This window comes from Acipenser ruthenus, chromosome 12 (assembly GCF_902713425.1).
Source record: "Acipenser ruthenus chromosome 12, fAciRut3.2 maternal haplotype, whole genome shotgun sequence".
NCBI classification, from domain to species: Eukaryota; Metazoa; Chordata; class Actinopteri; order Acipenseriformes; family Acipenseridae; genus Acipenser; species Acipenser ruthenus.
Window position 1 is genome coordinate 40,592,190 of NC_081200.1, and position 21,076 is coordinate 40,613,265.

A 21,076-nucleotide genomic window follows, 5' to 3' on the forward strand; every position below is an offset into this window, starting at 1 on the left:
CCATGTTAAGAATAGGCATGCATCACTCTGGTTCTTGTGATTATTCAGCTGTTGTGTGTGTCATCAAGCACTAGGTATACAATACACTGCAGCAGTGCATCAAAACTGACGATACGCCTTATTACCCCAGAATCAAACTGTTGGGCTTGAGACAGTTCGATTTGGAAATTCAGCTGAAGTGTTCAGTGAGCAGACATCCTGATTTTAAATTGCATTTGCTTTTACGCAAATGTCAAAAGGGACATTTTATCCTAATGATCAAACAAATGAATAAGGTGAAAAATGAGCTTTTGCACACCCGAACAACTTGAGCCCCTGGCATAGTTTTGATTACAGCTACCAAATCCTCGAAGCTTAGTGCAGAAGAGAAGTGTGAAATGAGATGCATGTCCTGTGATTTGTAATCCGTCTTCCAAGCAGAGGTGATCGAAATAAAAATGCACAGCAAAGTCGTCACGCAGTAAAACTCATCGCCATTGACAGGGCGCTGATGAATCACGCCTTAATCCCTGGTGTCACAGTGTTCTGAGTTGCAATTCCAGAAACAATCGCAGGATCTCTTATCAGCTGCGGACATTCTTCACTCCATTCTCTCTGCTTCACGCTTAGTCTGAGCTCAGGGAAGATCCATTTCATTCAAGCTTAGGAGGATTTGCCCGGCATCCATACACTAGGTTCAAAGCAACCATCATTTTACATGACAGGAGCTAATGAAGGTCAAACTCTTATAAGGGGGCTTGACATTAATGTGCCCTACTTACTGTGTATACGATTATGCTGCTATATTCCTTACCTCCAGTTTACTGCTTTTGCGAAGATGCTTATTAAGTATTACAAAGCTAATTATCAATCAATAAAACATCAATAGATATCTTGTATTATAAAAACTAAGATACTATAATATACCATATCATTACCATGTAACACACATATAATATATGGATAAGTACAAGGTTATAATGGCATCCAGGGATTCTGGTGAGCTTCGCTTTCTTGGTTTATGATGTCATCAGAACCCCTTGATGCAATTATAACCTTGTGATTGACTGCATTCCATTATTCCAAATGTAATGTTTCATTTACATTGTAGCCATAAACTGCTTGATTATTATTATTATTATTATTTATTTCTTAGCAGACGCCCTTATCCAGGGCGACTTACAATATATCACATTATTATTTTTTTTACATACAATTCCCCATTTATACAGTTGGGTTTTTACTGGAGCAATCTAGGTAAAGTACCTTGCTCAAGGGTACAGCAGCAGTGTCCCCCACCTGGGATTGAACCCACGACCCTCCGGTCAAGAGTCCAGAGCCCTGACCACTACTCCACACTGCTAAATCATTAATGTAGATTAGGAATAGCTTGATATTCATTGTTTATAATCGGCAACACACTTAATAATATTTTATTGATGTTTCACAAGGATCCCAATACTAAAGTGTGCTCTATATTAATGCATGGCACACTTCATTGTGCAGGTGAACCAAGTATGCTTTGGCTAACTCAGTTGCCTTAATGGCCAATTGAATTGCAGCTAAAGAAATCCATCTGAAACCAGGTGAGATCAGTCACAATTATATTCTGGAACAAAGATCCAAAGTGGTTTCAATTGAGAGGCACCAGGTCAAGGGGCATGTCCTCTGTTGACCTCCTCTATGGTATCTGCTATGTGCCCGGTTCTGTGGAGGCTCTGCCTGGGACATTGTAAATCAAAGGGCTTTAACTCCCACTCCAGGGCTATCGTGAACCCCCCCCCCCTTATTATTATATATTCCATATCCCTGGTGATGGAGACATAGCGGAGATGGCTCTCCGTAAATACGTTGGACTTATATATAGAGAACTGCATGTCCAATGGTGATAAACTTGCTTAGGAAGTTATTGAGTGTAGCATAAGCATAAAAATACATCCTTAATCAGAAGCTGGGTTGCAGTCTAACTGCCACACACATTCCACTGGGCTGCAAACCACAGAAAGGAATACAAACAAACCCATACTGCATAGGCTACCACACACAATCACAGGGCAGATGCAGGGAAAGTTTGACACACAACTACAGGTGCAACAAAGTTGTGTAGGTGCAGGGCTAACGACACCAAGAAATGACATCAAAATATAAAGCACATTCAATAGGAAATAGCACAACACATTTTCTTGCAAGTCTATGTAGCTTTCAGTATCCATTTTATTGTGTGTTGAAATATCATCACTCTTGTTGAATGTTTTTAAATAGTCGCAAGTGATTTGGGAAAAATGTAATTAGTTTATTTTTTCTCATTGACAAAAGGGATCAGCAGTTATGCTTTTTTTTCCAAATGACTTCATCACCTTTGTTTTCTTTGAAGGATAAAAAAGAATAATCAGCCAGCATACATAAATCCAGCTTGTAAGACACCTTCTGTACAAACAGTGCATTTCTATCAAACGAGTGTCATTGCCCTGCAATAAATCAGCATCCTTCAGAGAATGCCTGAGCCAAAACGCAACAAACACCTTTCAGACAAGCTGCTTTCTCAAAAGCTCTCTCTTAAAATGCAAATCGCTTTCTCTGACCCTCACTGGGAAAGCCAGACCAAGAGCACTCAAAGTGACCTCCGTTTTAAAAAGAACAGCCAATACAAAGAGTCAGTGATAGCATCTCCCATCATCCGCGACAACAACAAGCGAGACGAGCCAACGAGCAGGACAGAAATGAATCACACTGATTACAAGTGGCAAAGAGCAACTGCTTTAAATGCATTACCTTCATCCTTTTCTGCCGACTTCATATAAAACAGATCTGTAAAATACATCTTTCTAAAATAATGTGGTCTTTTTACTCCTTAAATCTGCAAAATGTGCTTTTAACAGGAAAAATATGTTTTTCATAAAGATACATTATAATGTAATTATAATGCACCTTTAACAGTCATCGCTGCCACTGAGGTATTCAGGATTATTATTAGGCCTATTTATTATTTGTTTATTTAGCAGATGCCTTTCTCCAAGGTGAATTACAGAGACTAGGGTGTGTGAACTATGCATCAGCTGCAGAGTCACTTACAACTACGTCTCACCCGAAAGAGCACAAGGAGGTTCAGTGACTTGCTCAGGGTCACACACAGTGAGTGAGCTAGGATTTTGAACCAGGGACCTACTGGTTACAAGCCCTTTTCTTTAACCACCGGACTACACAGCCTCCAGGATTGCTGATGGCTCCTGTTACATGCCTACGCTTTGAATCAAGGTCAATTGGAATAAAGTCCAATGTATGACCAGTAAGTCTCATTAACATGCCTTTCAGCTCTGGGGGCTGGCTTCCAATCGGGCTTGAATCATTTCGGCTCAGCTTCCAGTGGATATTTAGACCACACATTTAGTCACAGTTGTCAGTCCCTGCTTAAGATAATTGGGTAACACTTTACATGGAGTCTCTAATTACTATGTATTTACATAGTAGTTACTTAGTAAATGCATGTGTACTTATACGTAATTAGAATGTTATTATGCATAGTTACAATCACTAAATGTGTACATCTTGTTCCATGATATATGTAAGTAGACAATTGAATCAGAAAAGGGTCTAGGGTTAGGGTTAGGTTTGGAGTTAGGGTTAGGGTTATGTCGTGCAAAAAGATGTACACGGTACATTGTAACTATGCACAATAACATTGTAATTGTGTGTAAGTACACCTGCATTTATTAAGTAACTACTATGTAAATACACAGTAATTAGAGACAGTATGTAAAGTGTTACCATTAAAATCACACTGTCAGAAGCTTTAACAAGTGAAAAAAAAGTATTTATATATTTGTCATTGTAGGAAACAGAATACAAAATTCCAGTTCAACAAGAAGTTAAACCAACTTTAATTTGCAAGCACATGCTTCTCTGCTCTGAGCAGTTTATATAACTACCAGCCGAATTGTAACTTTGTATCTGACTTGTTTTTCATGATTTTAATGATAAATACAGATCTCTGTGCATCAAACAGAGGCACTATTGTTCTTTAACAAGCATGTCTTTCCACTGTTCCTCTTCATCTGAATTTATGCAAATAGATTCTGAAATGTAATCTCGTAAAACTACTTCAGTTGTTATAATACTGAATGGCTTTTTTATTTTTATTTTAAAAGTTTATACTTTTGGAAACTGACAATTACTTTAGGCTTACTCTTCGTTTCCTACTGTATTTACCATGAAGAAAAGCATATCAAAAGTAAGCAAGTGACAGGATTGGCTGATCCAATGTAAATGCAATAAAATGACAAATGCATTCCTAAATGCCAGACTTCAACTGCAGCCTGCAGCATGCTGACTGTGCTTCCACCTGTCAGGCTGTTACCATCCGAACGGGCCGGGCAAAAGGTTAATAAGATTCTTACTCTTGTGGAAAAGATTGACTTTGCACTTGAGATGTTTCGTGAGGGGTTTTCCTTAACAGAACTTAGCTGCATATGGTATAGAAAAAATTCTGTGGAATATTAAGCATGTGTTTAGTATGCAGCTGTCATATAGCTTTTATTAGGATTCCATCTGCCAATGCGCTGTGAAAGTCCCAGATACTAATTTCTCCAATCTCACACGCACACCAGATCTCTTACACCAGATCTATTGATAATTATTAAGATAACAAAAACAAACTAGTCACATATGTCTACTATAGTATAAATGCCAGGCATAGAGGCATTCACACGCAGATACCTCCAATACCTCCAGGATCAACGTGGACCATCGAGGTAGTCTCTCCAGGGGTTCAGGTAACGTAATCAATTGCCTATATGAGTGGCACACATTGTATCTAAACTATAACGTTCAATGTAGAATGTCATGATTGGTATTTGAAACTAATAAATGGTAAACCTTGTTAAGATTTGAACCATGGTCTGGTCTCATCCTTATAGCGTAACAAAGTAGTGTAGTTAATTCCATATTTACCTTCATTCATAAACCTTACAAGCATGTGTCACAGATAAGGCAAACGCAAGGTTTAATTTGTACAGGCATGTATTTTCCTGCTAGTGAACTAATGTGGTAGTTACATCTTACTTTTATACCATTAAAAATATTGTATTTCTCTCTCAAAATAAGCTTTTTCTACTTGCTTACAAAATCGTCCATCGTGATTTTTTTTTTTTTTTTTTTTTTAATGGGCATTTTCACGCAATTTAGAAAACTATTTATATTTTAAACACCTTCAGGTCTACATTTAAATATGCACACACTTTATACACAGAACTGGTTCTTATGGAGGCAAAGCATGAGCACTGCATATATTCTGCTCTCCCAGGCTTTTCCATCGGCCACTCCTGCAGTATGTCATTCTGTATCTTTGTTCAATTCATCTGCTTTTTTCTGCTACTTTGACGGCTGCTTTTATTTCAGTGCTGGAAATAGAAAGGAACTGTCATTCACAGATCGGCCTGAAATTGGCGATAAGGCAGCCATCAGATACTCTTGTCGTTATTTAATAACTGTTTCTGTGTTTTATAGCAGGCTGGCAGACAGCTGCTGGCTTGATGCCAGAGGAAATTAAATGCAGATAATGCCAGCATGGGACCCCAAGCAGGGCCAGCAGCCTTTTCAATGTTCTTCACAGTCATGTGCTCATGACTTATATACAGATCTAGCTCAGTTCAATCAAAGGTGAATATTTCAGCCTTTTTAATATATCGTGGGGGCTAATTCATCATTTTTCTCAACTGTTTCTAGAATTGGTTTTTCAGTAGAAAATAAAATAAACAAACCAGAAGGTAATTTTGAATACTACTTTTGCAACTTTAAGAGGCTGCCATAGTTTCATTTAATAAGGCTGGTTGTAAGAACATTAAATATGGAATTAAATGAATGATTACATTTGCATCCTCTTAACAGAAAACAAATGACTGACACAATCTTCAAAGCAGGTTTTTAATCACGTTCATGAGGCAACAGCTACATGATTATTTCAGTTTTGCCAAGATGATTCAAAATGTGACATTTTTTGATGAGAGTCTGTGCTGTTTTGTATCTGGTTCAGGCAACCAGGCATGTCGTTACCCTTTTTAAACATAAAAAAGGTAACACTTTACATGTAGTTACATAGTAAATGCATGTGTGCTTACACATGATTACAATGTTATTATGCCTAGTTATAATTATATGTAAGTACACAATTGTATCAGAAAAGGGTTAGGGTTAGGATTAGGGTTATATCATGCAAAAACAATTTACACATTAAGTATTTTGCATAATAATAAAACTGTAATTATGTGTAACTACACATTTACTAACTAACTGCTATGGAAATACCCAGTAATCAGACACAAAAAGGTTACTTTATGTCAGCCAGCAGCACATTCTTAAAGGACACATAAGGACCTTTTAATTTTACGTTCCCATAAGTTGCTACAACAGTTTACGTAAAGTGTGTGTATTGTTTTAATTTTTTAAGGTGGCTTCACATATACCCGCATGGACCTCTCAGAACTACTTTTCCCATCATCCTCCTGCTCATATATGTAACTGAGATGGATTTACCAGTGAGCAGGAGGATGATGGGAAATGTAGTTCTGAGAGATCCATGCGGGTACATGTGAAGCCACCTTGAGGCAGGGAATGCAATTTAAAAGTTTAAAAAAGTGGTCAAAATGTAAAAAAAAAGATTAAAACAATACACACACCTTATGTAAACAGTTGTAGCAACACATGGGAACATGTAACACAATCAAATAAAAAAGGTCCCTATTACAACTTATAAATGAGGCGCATACGGTAACACTCTGTACTGTAGTTTCCACAGAAGAATTTGTTTATAGTGTTTCCAGCTTTTTATTATCATTTATTCCAATATATATATATATATATATATATATATATATATATATATATATATATATATATATATATATATATATATATATATATATACTGTATATGTGCTTTAAAGAGACACTGATGTGAAAATCCAGCTAAGTCTAATAGTCAAAGAGAGCTATTTGCAATGCCACGTTAATCCTGTCTTCCTGCCTGGGCCTAATCAAAGCTGATCTCGGGAGATTGTTTTTTGCACAAACGGTTTTGCTCGTGACCAGCGAATCCCAGGCACCTTCCTGCTTGCTCAAATTAAATTAAGAGCGCTAATCTCTCTCCATGCACTTATACTTAAATAACCCCTCGCCTTAAAGATGTCTGCGGCAGGCAAAGTGAAGCACATGAGGCCTGGGTCAGAGCATGGGACTGAGAGAGGTGAGCTGGCAGCGCATCCACTTTATTGCAATTGCACCTCTGCATGTGTATCTTAATTGCATTTGCACTTGTGCATTGTGGTGTTATTTGCAGGAGGGTCTTAAGTGCCTGTTATTGAAAGTTTTCCAAAAATTGATAAAGTAGCCCTTCTCTGATCATACAATCCCAACATCAAGCACCATCTCCGTTGTTGCATACGCTTTATATCTGCTCCTATTTCTATAAAACGTTTAGGACAATTCCACCTTGACAAGGTCAGTAAGTTGAACAGAGATATGGGAGGAGACACACAGTATCGATACACTATTGCAACATAACATTGAAGGGGGAAGTTATTCAAAAGAGCACCTCATTACATGAATTGCCATGTAATTACATTGGAATAACGGGGAATTACCAATAGTTCCTGTGCCATTATAATGGCATGCCCTTGATAACAGCATTTAGTTAAATGATGTAATTACATGGTAACTCACAGCTGATTTCCATGTAATTACACATTTATTCTACTAGTAGGAACCACTGTTGGTTGTAACAAAGTTATTACATAGTTATGCATGCTATAATTTAAAGTGCTACCAAAATATATGCTGTTACCTCATATATATATATATATATATATCTTCCATGATTTCATCTTCCATGATCTTAAGATTTGCTTCTTCGTGGTGTACGGGGACTGCCATCCATCCACACAGTGCAGCTCAGTTTAGCAGATTAAGTAGTGGGAAACCTGGGAGAGCAGATCTGAGATAATCTAATCTGACAAATACCGGAGCTGCAGAAAGCTGCCCCCTTTTCTCTCCCAGTGGCACTGCTGCCAGACTCAGACTGCCAGTGCATGCAAACTGAGTTCCTTTACAACAGATAATGAATATGCAGCATGGTACTGTCTCCAGAGAGACTGAGCTACTCAGATCCCCCATATGCTGAAAATATTCACAAGCCTAAAGCGACCATTCTTGAGCTTGGAATTAAAAATCCAGTCACAGCATGGAGAGGCTGTAGTTGAGTGTCGCTATAAGGAAATTTAATAGTTATTACCTTGGCTACTTGAAATACATGTTTAAGAGGGATAACCACTTTTAATTAAAATATTTTTTCCTGTTCTTCCTTTTATGCTGCTCTTCCACTTGCTTATCTCATAAAAAAATTGTAATCCTGGGCAAAACATCTGAAGGTGTTTTAATTCCATGAGGCTCAGCAAGAGCAATAGGCATCTGTTAAATAAAAACAGCACAGAAACTGTACAGAAGTACAGAACTGAAGTGGCTATACTAATCTCTGTATTTGCATTTGAAATGCCTTTTCTTCTCTTGAGGAACTGCATAATTGTTTATATCTATATATATGTTTATATCTCTCTCTATATATATAGACAGCTTCCTTCGAGGGGCATGGAAAGTCAAGGGTTCGTTTTTCATCAATTGAACATTTTTGACATTTTTTCTAGAGGATTACTGGAAATGGGCAAAGTTTCATGAATGCCAATCTTTACTTACCGCAATTCATAAAAACAGACTTTAAATAACTCAAGATTCAAAGATTTGTGAATAGGATTCTAACTCAATTTGACCATGTTTTTTGTTTGAGCTACGTGTAGAGACTCTGGCCCTTTGAGACAATCTTGTAATTAAATCAGTTTCACATCCACTCGAATGAACCTCTGTCTAATGCATAGCGTGCCACTTTGAGAGTTAATAGTTGTGCATGTAACTGATTTGCGTATCCCCACCCAAGTAGAGGATAGAGTAGAAGGCTTGGTCTCAGGCTGTGGGGAGTGGATGAGAAGGAGAGCTAGTGAGTGGTCCAGTACTCTATCACCCCATGGAATAGGTATTGTTTTCTTTAGTTTCAGAGTTCTATTGAGAAAGTGTTTTGTATCTCTTTGTCTTTGTCATATTTGCAAAGTTGCATAGCGATCATCCTGTGCTTGAGTCTTGTGGATTTATTATTTTCAACAGTGACGATTGCACCCTACATACAGTTCTGCTCACCACCCAGCACTTAACTGTCTCTCTTTCCCTGATAACCCTAGTGCAGACTGGAGTCCCTGGTCTAGGTCTTCACTCTGTAATTACAGACCATTTCATATCATTGCCGAGGGCCACGACTTGTAACATAACTACAGTCTAATGGAATTAGGATAAGAGATTAGCGATAAGGTGACTGTGTGTCTTAACAGGCTGTTTAACACGATTGAGAGACAAAAAGGCAGAGTCCTCCAAACTCTAGTCAGTGATAAATTGCTTTATTATAGAAAATAAATTGGATTCACTTTCAAAAGGAAGAAACTTGTTCAGAGTTCGATATTTCTGTATTTATTTTTTAATATAAAAATGGACTACTGTTACTGGTAATAATGAATGCTGGTTTTTCATTATATACACATATTTCACAGTTCATCGCTGCCTAAATGTAAAATTCTCATTACAGAGCCCATTAACGTGGATGACAATTAATTAATACAAGTAAGTTGCTGTTTGTATTCAGTCCTGGCTAAAGAAGGATATGGAAAATGTGGGAGAAAATCACTATCAAATCCAATCTGCAGGAAGTCACTTTGTCTAAGGATTGCTGTTAAACACTGATCTGTTGCATAAGGTTACTGTACATTGTCTCTCACTCTTACTTAAATAGACGTAATCTCATACACAGTGAGAGCGCGACATCTGTGCAATAGTTTAAAGTACTACTTTGATACGATAGTACAGAGTCCTTAAATCTTTTTTTAGATAAGATCTGTTATGATCCTGTATTTAAAAAAATAAATACACAAACATATAAAATACAGGCATATTGTTCCTGCTTAGATCATTATCTGCTATACTAGTCCAACACTGCTTCTGGAAAGACTCCTGTTTTCTGAGGTTTAGTGGAAAACGTTTCATTTTTTTTATTTTATTTATGAATAAATAGATACTTCCCATTGTTGTACATTCAATGCATCTTAGAAAGTAAAACTAACTTTAGGAAAATGGATTTTACAACATGGTCAGTACTGGGTCTTATGGCTGGAGATTTTCACAGCTATAGTCTGATCCCCGCATAAAGTATTTTTTTTGTTTTGCAGAAGGTCTCGCCATCATATTGCACATCATGCAGATGGAGATAGATAAGTAGCTCCTGCAATCCATTTCAAGATGGATGAGCCCTGGATAGCAATCATCAAAACACATGTACATACTGATCCTTTAACTAAAGTGTGAGAGTTTCAAGTACCTCTAGTTGTAACTCACAGTAATTACTGTGCTTTTTGTATTACTTTATTTCATTTAAACAAATAGCATTAGCATTAGCTGTTCTTTCAATGTACTGTACTGGAATGCACACATTGGCTCCCTTGCCAAACACACACATGCACACATATAACAAGACTTTGAATGCTTTGTGATCAAGCAAGCCCCCGCCCATGTGGTTTACAAGACGTTATTACACAGTATCTCTCAGGCCTCTTTTGTTGTGCTTGCTCTGCAGTGCCTAATTTCCATGAACAATGCTCTCACGCTCACATTTATTTCCCTGTGTAAAAACGTGATCAGGCGTTTAATCATACATGACAACAAAAAGACTTACAAAATGAAATGACTTTGCCATGACAACTAGAGGCTGTACCCTTGAAGCAAGGCCACGGGGCTGCAAGGAGAATGCATTAATAAAGTATTGATCAGCTTGACATTACTATCAGCTGCATGGAGCGGAAAGGTCAGGCACATTGTGTTTATGGTTTGTGTCTACCTCCACCACCCTGCTACGGAACTGCGCACAGCGAAGGGCAACAGCGGTAGCACATGATGTCTAAACAAAACAACTTGCATCTGTTGAGGATGAAATAACAATGCTTAAAGCAAAGCCCAAGGCTAGAGGTATCACATAAATTGTGAGGTGCTTGAAAAAATGCACATAGCTATACAAGAAATAAAGAAACCATTGACTGAATGTGCCAAAATACACCAAGTATTAATTTGTAATGCAATATGAAGTGATACAGATTGGCCATAGGCTTTTGAACAGCCTGCATGACAGCATGTATATTTGAAGGTGCTACAAAGTAGATTATTAAAGACACCTTTTAATGAATTGGGGACACAATGGCTTATTGTCATGCTAACTGTTTAGCTTTGGAGACCTGGGTTTAAATGTTGCTGTCAGTGTCACTGCAGCTGTAGCAAAAATCGGTAACACTTTTCATTAAGTGTCTCGAATTACTTACACATAATTACAGTGTTATTATGTATAGTTACAATGTACTTGCTGTGTAAATCTTTTTGCATGATATAACCCTTATCCTAACCCTGACTCTAAACATAACCCCACTAACCCTAACTCTAAACCTAACCCTAAGCCTTTTCTGACATATATCGTGCAAAAAGGCTTACACGTTAAGTACATTGTAACTATACAGTAATAACATTGTAATTATGTTTAAGTGCATTTACTATGTAACTACTAAGTAAATGCACAGTAATGAGAGACACTTAATGTAAAGTTTTACCCAATAATCAAATGTCAAATACTGTTTACCTAGATTAGAAGTAAAGCATTTGCTCCCTTTTAAAAAGTAAAAATCATAAACTCTAAACTTCTCAGAAAGAACAGAGAGCTGTTTGCAACACACTGGGCCTGGACCCAGGTAGAACAGCATGTATTCAAAGCAGTGTTTGTTCAGCTTTCAGCATTCACACTCTCTGCATTACCAGATGTGCTGCCTGGCAGAGCGCAAACATGCCTTCTGAATTTATTAGAAAAGCGACACCCAGCCCAGCTTCAAGCTGTGGTGCTCCTGTGTGTAAGATCCCCCTCACAGCTCAGTAATAAGTGATAGTCCCGGAGAAAAACATTCCCTATGCCTCCCGAGGGACCTTCCCACCACGCTGTGAAGGAACTAGGAAAGTCATTCAGTGCTGTTCTATATGGTATGACATGTGGCAATACCCACAGCAAAGTCAGAACAGCATCCTATTCTTTTCGCAAAGGAGCCACAGCTGTTTTGATTGAGTCCGTACATATATAGTATTAAATAAATCCACTCATTAATGTGTTGTGCCCCAGAGGAGAGGAAAATGTGTTTCCAAGTGGCTGAAGTTAATTGTAAAGGTTGTAAAGGTGAGGGTTTTTAAATCAACACATTAATGAATAGATTTATTTAATACCTAGAAATACTTCTTAAAGGCAACATGAGTATGAACACCAGTATATAGCAAGTAATACATTTTTTTTCATTGCTAATTATTTTTCATTATTTTCTCCCCAATTTGAAATGGCTAATTATTTTTAGGCTCAGCTCACCGCTACCACCCCTGCGCTGACTCGGGAGGGCGAAGACGAACACACGCTGTCCTCCGAAGTGTGTGCTGTCAGCCGACCATTTTTTTCACACTGTGGACTCACCATGCAACCACCCAAGACCTACAGCATTGGAGGACAACACAGCTCTCGGGCAGCTTACAGGCAAGCCCGCAGACGCCTGGCCAGACTACAGGGATCGCTGGTGTGCGGTGAGCCGAGGACACCCTGGCCCCCCTGGAAGCTCCCATCCTCGGTCGGCAAAGGAATAGCCTGGACTCAAACTCGCGACGTCCAGACTATAGGACACATCCTGCACTCCGTGTGGAGCGCCTTTACTGGATGCGCCACTCAGGAGCCCAAGGAATACATTTTTAAAACATCTGGAAATGTTGGGGCTACTGTTTATAACTTGCTCTATAAATCCTAACACAGTATATTAAGAATGTATAATGACTAAATATATTGATAAATTACCCAGTGTGATTTGTGACTGACAGTCCAGTATGAAATTGCGAGCCTCGTTTTTGCTTTGACGTGATGACGGTGTACCATGATTTAGCAGGACTGAACCCTGGCATCTGTGAGAGAGGTGCCAGCAGGGCCCAGCAGGGGAGACATCAAAGTGCTATAATTACCTGATTAGAAAACAGATTCACACTTGGGGACAGAATGCTTTTACACTTCCTCTTTTAATGAGCTCTTCTGAAGCTCAGTTTGCTGGAGGCTAAACACTTGAACTGTCTGAACCTGCCAAACTGTCTCCGCTTCATATCAATCCCGAGCAACGAGGAATGCATTTCCACATCACAAAAAATGAGTAAACATTGTCTATGCTTGTGGGGAAAAAAACGTGGATTGTCAGTCGGCATGATCAGAGTCGATATTACAACAGTCTTGCTAATTCTTTTAATCCTGGAAAAGCTCACCATAGGCTGGGGTTGCCTTTGCTGCGTAACAATAATAATAATAATCTTCGCCCCCTACCAACTAAAACAGGTCGCTTCTCTCTCTCACATCAACTTAAATCACTTTGTGTCTCTACCTGCACCTCGTGGCATTTCCAAGTTGGTCATTATTATTATTTATTTCTTAGCAGATGTCCTTATCCAGCACGACTTACAACTGTTACAAGATACCACATTATTTTTGCATACAATTACCATTTATACAGTTGGGTTTTTACTGGAGCAATCTAGGTAAAGTACCTTACTCAAGGGTACATGTCACAAAGACGGCCAGAGTGGGTGGCGTCAGACCAGAAAGGAATACACAGACAGAGACGGTGGTTGTGATGATGAGCCGAGTGCAATGGCTGCACTCAGCGTTTAATAACAAAATAAAAAGGTTTAAACAACGGAATACAAAACAGGACACGGCACTTGACGCCAAAATAAAGAGACAAACAAAACGGACTATACAGTAAACAGACAGTGCACGGACAGACACACAAACAAACACGGTGAGTTTTAAATAAACAAGTATCGTGCTGGTCCTACCAGCACGTAATAGCAATTGATATTCAAACGCATTTCTCCTTCTCTCTCACCCGTTCTCCACTCTCTGAACACCTAAACCACGAGTGACTAAAAATGTGCCTATTTATACTGTTGTGCTGGGATTCAATTACTAATTAATTATTCACTTGAATCCCAGCACGTGAATTAATTCTGTGCAACCCCGTGCTCACATATTACATTTAACCAGCACGTGAAGTGATTTGTGCCCTCCTCGTGCCTAAATACAAATCTACACTTTTTAAATACACGTGAAACACAGACCCGTTTATATCCCGTGTACCAATCTATACACCAACATTAACATACGCACCAAACATACAACACAACACACAAATGCACACAGGGGCGGGGCACATTGCCACATATACCCCCCCCTTGTGCGCAGCACACATGGCCTCAACGGCCACCTCCCCCCTTAAAAACCCAGCAGTCCAGGACAAAGTCTCGGGCTGGGAAGGGAGGCTTCAGTGGGCCCATGGCTGGCCATGCTGTCAGCACCCCTGCCGGTAGTGGCACGGCTGACAGCATGCTGGTCCCGTCCTGCAGTGAAAAAGCTGCGGGGGCAGGTGGTCCCCCGACCTCCCCCTTCTTCGTAGCCGGCAGCTCCCTCCTGTGGGGCTCCGGCCACAAGAACTCCTGCAGCGAAACTGCTGCTGGGGAAAGTGGTCTCCAGACCTCGTCCCCCTTCTTCGTGGCCGGCAGCTCCCCTTTCTGGGGCTCCGGCCACCGTACTCCCTGTGGAGGTACGGGCAGCAGAGGCAGCTCCTGCTCCTCTGCTCCGGGCGGTGGCGGAAGCAGAGGCAGCTCCAGCTCCTCTGCTCCTGGTGGTGGTGAAGGCAGAGGCAGCTCCTGCTCCTCTGCTCCTAGTGGAGGAAGCAGTGGAGGTGGCGGAGGCAGAGGCAGCTCCTGCTGCTCTGTTCCTACCGGTGGAGGTGGCGGAGGCAGAGGCAGCTCCTCTGCTCCTGGCGGCGCTGGCTCCCTCCGCTGTGGCGGCTGGGCTGGTGCGCGCCGTGCTGCCTTCAGCAGCATGAATAGAGGCTGCTGGGGGACACCAGCCTCCTGCCTCTCTCCCCCCAAAAAATTTTCAGGGGGTTGGGCCTGTAACTCCTCCCCTTCCGGCTCTTGGGGCTGAACCAGCAGGCATTTTCCCTCTGCTGGTGGCTTGGGTCCCAGAGCTGTGGAAGCCCCGACTTGCCTCCCTTTGGGCTGTGGACGCACCGACTCCTCCCTTTTGGGCTGTGGACGCACCGACTCCTCCCTTTTGGGCTGTGGACGCACCGACTCCACCCTCTTGGGCTGTGGACGTTCGGGCTCCCCCCACTCAGGCGTAGGACGTTCGGGCTCCTCCCACTCAGGCGTAGGACGTTCAGGCTCCTTCCGCTTGGGCTGTGGATGCTCAGGCTCCTCCCGTTTGGGCTGTGGATGCTCAGGCTCCTCCCGTTTGGGCTGTGGACGCTCAGGCTCCTCCCGTTTGGGCTGTGGACGCTCAGGCTCCTCCCATTTGGGCTGTGGACGCTCAGGCTCCTCCCATTTGGGCTGTGGACGCTCAGGCTCCTCCCGCTCAGGCTGTGGACGCTCAGGCTCCTCCCGCTTGGGCTGTGGACGCTCAGGCTCCTCCCCATAACTGCGGAAGGGACAGTGGGCGAACAGGTGATCCTGGTCGCAGAGGAGGCACCCCGGCGATGGCTTGTTACATCGCCGTGGATGCCTGGCCCTTAGGCGGCACTCCTCCTCCCTGTCCTTCACCTCTTTATCTGTCTCTGCCTCCCGCTTGGGCTGTGAAGGCAAAACCAGCAGGCATTCACCCTCTGCTGGTGGAGATGGGGACAGCAGGTACTCCTCTGCTGGTGGTCCTGCTACCTGGGCTGCTGTTCCGTTTATGGTTGCCTCCAGGTAGCTGAGGACAAACTCCACACCTTCCTCCAAGGTGTTTGGGGTGTGTTCCTGCTGATAGGCCTCCCATCTCTCACTGTCCATCATCCACAGGGCCCGGACAACTATGGGCAGAGACTGGGCCTCCAGCCCAGCATTCTCCAGGAACCAGCCCCGCAGTTTGATGGCGTCTTCTGCCATTGACTTTTTTTTTCCCAAAAACAATATTTGTAATCCTTTTTTTTTTTTTTTTTTTTTAAATCCAGACCCCTCCTGGTCTGACGCTTGGAGGCGCGGCTATCCCACGATGACACCACGTGTCACAAAGACGGCCAGAGTGGGTGGCGTCAGACCAGAAAGGAATACACAGACAGAGACGGTGGTTGTGATGATGAGCCGAGTGCAATGGCTGCACTCAGCGTTTAATAACAAAATAAAAAGGTTTAAACAACGGAATACAAAACAGGACACGGCACTTGACGCCAAAATAAAGAGACAAACAAAACGGACTATACAGTAAACAGACAGTGCACGGACAGACACACAAACAAACACGGTGAGTTTTAAATAAACAAGTATCGTGCTGGTCCTACCAGCACGTAATAGCAATTGATATTCAAACGCATTTCTCCTTCTCTCTCACCCGTTCTCCACTCTCTGAACACCTAAACCACGAGTGACTAAAAATGTGCCTATTTATACTGTTGTGCTGGGATTCAATTACTAATTAATTATTCACTTGAATCCCAGCACGTGAATTAATTCTGTGCAACCCCGTGCTCACATATTACATTTAACCAGCACGTGAAGTGATTTGTGCCCTCCTCGTGCCTAAATACAAATCTACACTTTTTAAATACACGTGAAACACAGACCCGTTTATATCCCGTGTACCAATCTATACACCAACATTAACATACGCACCAAACATACAACACAACACACAAATGCACACAGGGGCGGGGCACATTGCCACAGTACAACATCAGTGTCCCCGACCGGGGATTGAACCCACGACCCTCCGGTCAAGAGTCCAGAGCCCTAACCACTACTCCACACTGCTGCTGGTTATATTGGCTACAAAAAACTACTGCTACTATGTGTTCCATTCTGGGCTTAAGGTATTCAAACAATCTAACAGCAAGATATATTCCTTAAAGAGGAGTTCACCTTTCATCAGGACAGGTGAGGTTTCAAATCCCAGGGATGAGTGAACAGGAACAAATAAAAGTTTAAGTTTGCCCTTGACTGATCACAGCTAACTCTTTTCCTCAGTTATATCTAATTCTCTCAGCATGCTTTATGTTCAATTTAAGCCTCTGGCATTTTCCAGTACTAACTTACCAAAGACATAAAGTGTGGGAGGGAGGGAGAGAAGGAGGGGGGTTGAGGTGATATTAAAAAGTAGAATCTATGAAAGAGCTGCTATCAGCGGCTCACCATCTTCTTGACATCTTTTCTGTATTTATGAGGACTCTGCGTGCAAGCTGAAATATATCCATAGACACTATCTGTGCATCTCAGGAGTTCTTTTGTACAGAAAATATCTGCCTTCTGACAGGGAGCCTTCATCACTGAAGCACACCAGTCCTCATGAGTAATGGGATGCATTTTCCTTTCCTGAGCTTGTTCTGCAGACGCAGGGTGGATGACAATTTTAGCCCAAGATGTATGATTATGACTCTTGCAGGGGCTTTTCATTACATCACGTTCTTTGCTGGAGGAGAAGCTGCTGGTGATAGAACAAGATAGTTCTGTAATCAGCTCTTTGTTCCCAAGTCGCTCGTGTGAGGCTACAGGACGGAATTTCAAATTTATGACATGTAAAGCGAGATGAAAGGCTGTTGAGTGGCCCAGCCGGTGAGCTACAGTCTCTGAATGCATTGGCCTCTCAATGGAGTTCAGTCCCAGGCTGGTTCTGATTGAAATTGCCCCGCTGTGTGCAATGGGGTCCTGTGTCTGGGGTAGAAACACCACATCTGACTGGGGTGACTGAAGGGTAACAGTGTCTGGGGTAGAAACATCACAGCTGACTGGGCTTAGTTCTTATCTTTGTCTTCTTTGTGGGTAAAAGATGTACAAATTAAGTTCATGGTTACTATACAAAGTAACATTGTAATTCTGTGTAAGTCCTCATGTATTTACAAAATAACAGCTATGTAAATACACAGGAGTTAGGGACACTTCATGTAAAGTGTTACCTACCTATTGAACTAAACTTTTCAGGTAAGGTAAGGTATGGAATTATTTCACTGGAAATCTCTAAGACTAAATGATTTGCCAAACGAAAAGGAAATAATAATGCAGGGAAGGTTGATGTGGTGGTGTATAAGCTTTCTCCAAAGTACACATGCCTCGTCATACAGAAATAATTGACTAGGCACACATATATTCCAGCTCCCTAAAGAACAAAGAGATCTGACAATGGCTGGCCAGTATTTATGCACACAGCAATCGTTCAATCATGCGTGGGCAGCACATTTCTGGCCTCATTAACCAGGGGCTGACTAATGCTCTGGATCTCTACAGGGACGCTTTGGAGAACCGCAGCAGTTTATCACAGAGCCCCCTCCCTGAGCATCCCGGCACGTCATACAGACGGCACACATAATATATACAAGGGCCTCTGCCCTGCCACATGGAGAAAAATGGGAAGTCCATTTCATGTTTGTTTTTTTTTTTGCTAGAAGAAAAACCGTCATGGAAAAACTTGTGGCAAAATGGATCTCTGGTTGCCCACCTTGATTCATAATCGAAAACCACTTTGTCATAGAGATTTCTGGTGTGAATAACGTTCTTTATCATTGAAAATGAGAGCTGCCCTTTGCTGTTAGAGTAATATATATATATATATATATATATATATATATATATATATATATATATATATATATATATATATATATATATATATATATAAAGATAATAGAGAAATGCTATGAGCCTGTTCTAACCTGTTGTCAGATGTCAATTGTACCCTAAACACTGTCAATTACTGCATTTAAATGTACTCATGCTTAGGTCAGTTTAGTTAAACTGTGCTACAGTTGTCTGCCCAGGATCTTGAAGTGTAAATAAAGCCATCATTTTAAAACTTATGGTAGAGACTGGAGCTCCGTCTCATGCCATTTTCTTCTTCATTTCTCGCAAGCAGACATCCCATCACACCTGCTTAGCTGACCATCAGAGCGTGCCATTCCTTACCTGTAGTCACGCAGAGAGCAATATTCACTCAAGCCTGGATGCTTTGTTTGTTTTCTGTTCATCACTGTGATCTCAATTAATTATAACATATGTTCACTATGACTTCAAAGAACATTTCAAAAGATATCTGTGTAGGTCCGGGGTGCTTAAATGAGTTTCATTTAAAATGAATGTACAGTATAAGATGCACATTTCTAAGGGTGCAAAGCAGACACACACACAGGAGAACATAGTTTCTCTGAAGCATGCTCTCTTCACAGTGCAAGATTTGATACAGTGTATTTTACTGTCATCCCGAAAATCTTCAAGGTGAATTTATTTCATGATAAATTGTAGGGAGCTCAACATTAGACCATTAAATTGCACTGACTGGTCTTTAAATGAGCATGCAGCTCATAGATTTGAATCAAAAGAAATGAGTGTAGTTACCATGGTATCAAAAGCCTATCAGCACCTCCACTGTTTGTTTTCAAACACACTTCGACTTGGCTCTTTTGAGCAAAAACACACACAGTGATGAACAGAAAACAAATATAGGGTTTCCAACATCCACTGTTCAGATCCTTGTAATTGAAACAAGTGGTATAGATGTACTGGATCACTCCAGGTGATTTGCTATTCCATCCACACTGTGGTGTAGTCGACTGTCGCTCAGGGTTAATGTGATTGTTGAGAGGAATAACAAGGTCTCGAAGCTGTGTCCCCTCGGGACCACTGTCTGTTTCTCTGCTCTCCATTCATCGAGAGGGTCACACTGAGCAATTACAACACCACTGGAACTCTCAACCATGTGTAGGAAAAAAAACAAGTGCCACACAGAGCCTTAAAAAGAGTGAGAGCATTCAAACACTCAGCTGTCTGTCTGCAGAGGGCACTTTGAACAGCAAAGAGGCTTTTATGTTGGGCGCTCGTGTAGCTGTGCTGCTCTCTTTGCCTCTTGTTTGCTGTCTGATTGATAAACCTTTGTTATTTTGTCATTGGCACACAAGCGGGAATAATTTCTTGCACAGTTGTTTAAGATGCCTGCGCAAAGTGATCTAACATTTTCACACACAAATGCCTGAACAAAACTGTAAATTCTCACACCCAAAGGTTTCCATGCAGGTATGTATATAAAGGATATCAATGACAAATCTTGAGGTGTTCTAATACATTTGCACACTGCTGTAAACATCACAGGAGTCTCTTGGCTCGGCTAGTACAGTGAATTTGCTGATATGTTGACATCAGAGCTGGCGACGCAGTGCTCCAGTTCAGTTTGAAACACCATCAGAATATCAATCACGCTTTACCTCCTACACTGTCTGCACACAATTGACACAAGTAATTCTTTGTTGCTATGGCACCCATGTGGTCATCATCTGACCATATGACTAAACAACTTGTCACTTCAACCTTTTTGAGTGCAGTAAGATTTCGGGAAAAAAATGACACATAAATGCAATTAAAAAGCGTAACGCCTTATCTCTGTGGAACAAGAAAAAATATATTTTTCCGGTCTGTTTCATCACGTTCCACCAGTTTCCCATGCAGTTAGTCAGGTATTCGTTAGGCCCTGATCAGGCAGGGGTCTGTGCCATGCTGTTGAGATTACCTTCTCCTTCCCAAGCCTCCTCACGTTCAGCCTCACCAGGGAGGGGGGTGACAATCAAACTACCACCTTGTCTATCTCTCAGCGCAGATGTACACCAACATTACAAGCTCCAAAGCATCACTGAGAATACCAAATAACGCATTACATGCTAATGCCACATGTTTATCATGCCTTTAATTAAATATTGGTTTTAAATCACAAGAGACCGAATGAAATGTACTACACCGACTTTTGTAAAATAGCCACATTTGGAACGAACATACACTAATAACAACACTCTATCAACCATAGACTATTGTGCTAAATGCAGTATTGTGTTTTGAAGTTTATCTGATGTTTCCATCTGCACCCTGAAAATTGAATATTAGTATCTACAAAATAGGAC